Source organism: Ambystoma mexicanum, chromosome 10, assembly GCF_040938575.1.
Source record: "Ambystoma mexicanum isolate Mex_15411 chromosome 10, UKY_AmexF1_1, whole genome shotgun sequence".
In the NCBI taxonomy this organism is placed as follows: Eukaryota; Metazoa; Chordata; class Amphibia; order Caudata; family Ambystomatidae; genus Ambystoma; species Ambystoma mexicanum.
In genome coordinates this window covers 806,653,860-806,658,097 of record NC_090932.1, presented here as the reverse complement: position 1 = coordinate 806,658,097, position 4,238 = coordinate 806,653,860, and the positions used below count along the sequence as shown (strand labels likewise).

Genomic DNA, 4,238 nt, shown 5'->3' with positions numbered 1-4,238 from the left:
TCATGGGCAGTGATCAAAGGTTAGTTGCTTGTGATTTCTTTCAGTGTCTGTGTTAATATTTTTCAGAAATGGCGGGGCGACCGAGAGTAGCGAGGTAGCTACAAGGATCTAGGGAGGGTTTGGGGGGGTTTCCCCCCCAAGAATTTTTTTTCAAATATGGGGTTGAAATGGTGAATTTTACAGCAGAAACGTGACCAAAAAGCCATAAGTTTACAATCAGTTCTAAAGGGGAACATGAAAATTCCATGTCACCAACAGCAGAAAAGAACATTTTACAACACAACACATTTTAATGATCACTGTGTCCACAGTGTAAGACAGCACTGTCACTGATGTAACACATTGTCATGCTTGTTGTACCCAAAATATGCCTCTGTAGCAGCTTGTCTATGCTGGCTGTTCCCAATTTAGGCCAGCATTGTCCTGTACAAAGCATGATTGATGCTACCTGAGCATGTGCAGTGTGCCCAATACATATGGCAGCTTATCTCTGTAATACACATTACTTCTGTGGTAATGAAAGAAGCATAATTCAATTCAACAGATAAAATGTGGAAAAGCGATCACCCAAAGGTGAACCTAATTGAAGAAACGCAATGTGAGCACAATCTTAAAGTATGCAACCTAGCAGGCCTAGTGCACACTTTACCTTTTCTTTCACCAATAAATCGGGGGGAGAGCGCGAACGCAGTCCCCCACTACCAGAAATAATGCAGTCGTGTATCCCGCATTTGGGAACATAGCAGGGGTCAGCAAATCCGATGTGCAATGGGTAAGCCGCACCCTGGGAGATCTGCCCTTGAGATCAGATTCTCCCCTGCCAGCTAAGTATGAGTTGCATGCAAGAGGGCAGGGGTTGGGGGAAGCTCCAGCAGGCAGTGCCCAGCAGAAGAGCAGATTGTAGCGCAGTTCCTTTATCCCATTAGGCCCTGCTCGGCCCGAAATTTGTATAAATAGCAGGATGGCTCGAGCAGGCCGGTTGCAGTCTGCACACTGGCCTGTCGGCCCCACACGGGTCCATGGCCCTCCTGAGCGGAGCTGCTCAGCGCTGGCCCCATTGACACCATCATAATCATCCTGGACCTCGACGCTCCACCACCCCTGAATCTCAGAGTTCTGCTCAATGACAATGCTGAAGCTTTGACATCTTTGCCATAACCATATGCCGTGTTGTGTCAGCCGAGCCTGCACAGCGCCAAAGGCAAGCATTCCCTTGTCCGGGCCCAGAGCTCACTGAGTCTTCCAGTGCCGTCCACTTGACACGGCCTACTGTTCCCAGCGTTTTCTACCCGCAAATCAGCACCACTGCCAAACAGAACTGCATCATTGGGGCCCATCGCTGCTGCTCTCCGATTTGTCCCCAGCCCAGCGCAAAGGCACCCATACTTCTGGTCTGATGCTGAAAAGCCTGGCTCTGCTGAGATCCGAAAGACAAGAACTAAGGTATTTTGGGAACACAGTACTATTGTTTTTTGTGTTGCAACTGTATCAGCTCACACCTCTCCTGAAGGGTATAGGCTGCCCTCAGACTGCGCTACCAAAAGAGTGAAAATAAGTTATACCTGTTGGGCTTGCCTGTTTCACTTTTATGATTGGGATCACTGCTGCATGGGTACTAAGCACGTTATAAATAACCTATCATATCATACATCACAGCAAGGTGTAGGACTGAATTGGCAAAGGGACTGGGGCTCCCATCTGCGATATGTCAAGCTCCCACCCCACCCCCCATGTGGATCTCAATAAAATATGTGTAACCTTCATAAGCAACTTACAGAAACATTGGCAGGTGGTCCACTGAGGCCCATTTGCAGGTTGCAGTGTGTTATTGGGGCACTACTAGGGTAACATATTGTGCGCTAGCCCTTGGTGTTCCTTTTCCCCGCCGCTTGTGGTTTGAGTCGGGGCAGCATTCTTTCTCCGCGTTTTGTTCAAAAAATGTGTTGGTCACATTGTTATTCTTATTCAGATCTCTGTTATGAACTGTGCACCAACCTGCGCCCAATGTTTTCAGCTCTGTGTCGTCCTGCTTCCAATTGTGCCTGAGCTGATACAGAAAATGCGTTTGTTCCGCATGCGTGTGTTTATTTCTATACATTTTTCCCCCATCTGCCATAATTAAGTGTAGTTTGCTGCTCAACCGTAGTATGTCCAAAAGGGTAGGGTCTTTCAGTCACCCTTTGTGCTGGCTCAGGCGCAAGAGAACTCTATGGGGTATGCCCGCCGTGCAACTGGTGTTCCAGTGAGGTTTCAGCTTGCTGTGTACACACGGTATTCCCCTTTCTTCTTTTCAGATGGCTATGCGCTTTAAAATGTGGTTGTTGTATAATTTACGACCTGCCGTGTCGAGGGGTCACACCTGCTTTCCCTCTGCTGTTCCAACACACAATGCTCCTGGCGGCATCAATTGTTTGCAGTTTCTGCCTGCGGCCGCTTATCTCTCAATGTGTTGTGGCCCCGTGTGTTCCTGCTTCCAAATGAAGCCCACGTTGATTTTAGGAAGGCTCTGGAGCATTTCAGCAGTGGTACGCAGAGGTGTCGGAGGGGTTGGGTAAAGTCAGACATCTGTGCGGGCCCTCCTGGCTGCCGTAGTTTCCTCACCCCCTCTGGCCTTATGAGATTCCATTTCCCTTTTTTGCAGGCACCAGTACGCTGGTGCTCCTTTTGCAGCCTCCCTGGTCGCAGCTGGCAGAAGCGCCCAGCGTTTTGATGTGCCAGCGGGGTTGATGAATTTATTTATTTCTGCAATGTTTGTCGGATATCCGACAAACATTGCATAAATAAACAAATGAACACGTCGTGGCTTAGGACTGTAACTACCTCTGTTGACCCCATGGGGTCAACAGAGGAAGTTACAGTTTCACGCACAGGCACACTTTTTTTTAAAATATTTTTTTTTTTTTACTCAAGAGTTGTTCAACATACGGCCTCGCGGGCCACATAAAATGGCTTGGAGGGCCGCATTGTGGCCCGCGGGCCATATGTTGGACAACCCTGGTCTATGGCATTGCGCCTAACAGAAGATAGTCAAGGATAGTTCCTGCTCACTTCGACCACTTGGTGTATGCAAAATAAGAGCACCTTTTCTGTGAAATGTACATTGCTCACCATTCTGTATGGGCAAACCTGCTTGGCGATGCAAAATTGTGCTTATTGGATTGTTTATTTATTTGTAGAGCGCACCGGGCTGTTAGGCAACTGGGCGCTTATGAAGTCTTAGGTTCCAGGTACATCTTAGGTTACATTTACAGCTGAGGTTACAGTTACATCTTGGGTTATATTTACATTAACAGCTTAAAGCAACATATAGGAGTAACAATAGCATGCAGAGCAGAAGGTTAACATTAGTATGTACATGTGCAACACAAGTAAGGTTACGGTTACATATATAGGGTTTATATTTGCAGTTATAGGCAACATATAGGAGTAGCAGAAGTATGTAGAGAAGAGAATTAACATAGATATGTTAAGTGCAACACAGGTGTATTGGTGCGTAGAGACCGGTGAAAGGGTTATGCGTCAGCAGTCGTTGGGGTGTAGCCAGAGTTTAGCATTGGTTTTGAAGGAGTGGAAGGAGGGTGTGGCTCTTAAGGAATCCGGGATTGAGTTCCATAGTTGAGCTGCCAGTACTGGGAAGCTTGAGCCTCCAGTTCTTTTCAGATTGAAGTTGGGGATTCTGATACTGTTGGCTTGAACCTTTCTGATGGGACGTTCAGATCTATGCTTAGTGAATTTCTCTAGGTATGCAGGTGCTTTGTGTGTAATCCATAGAAAAAGTATGTGCTACATATAAACTGGCCTTAAGGTAGTGCATCTTGTAAGCATTGGTTCTGATGTGGGAAGCTTGGTTCCGTAATACCAGAACCTTGAGGACCACCCCCAAATTAAGTATTAGTTGACTAGCGCCCAGTTGCCAGGTGGTGCTATGCTCGGTGTATTATTAGGTTCACTGGTATCCAGTCCTGACCTGACCGTCTATGTAACAGCAAACGTGCATGCTGGGATTTACGGTTTTGCTTTTTCAGGGACGTCAAAGACCCACCTTTAAAGCACTAGTGTGTAACTAACCGGGCCTCGATAAAGGGGGCAGCGTGCAACTGTGGGAGAGGTTTCTGGTGCCAGTGTGAGGCGCTTACAATATTCCCTCAAATGAGTTCAGTTCAATGTTCCAGTGCAGAAGCAGACCAATAGGCTTTGCAGAGAGGCAGATGCTAACTCGGCAAGGTGGATGGAAACAC

The 4,238-nt window shown here is 47.3% G+C and overlaps 1 non-coding gene across 1 annotated transcript; it reads right to left on the bottom strand.

Moving 5' to 3' along the window:
• Nucleotides 1-670: 670 nt before the first annotated feature.
• Nucleotides 671-832, bottom strand: LOC138496216 (U1 spliceosomal RNA). Its single transcript, XR_011277755.1, has one exon. It is a non-coding gene; the product is annotated as a U1 spliceosomal RNA (small nuclear RNA).
• Between the last annotated feature and the right edge of the window lie 3,406 nt (nt 833-4,238).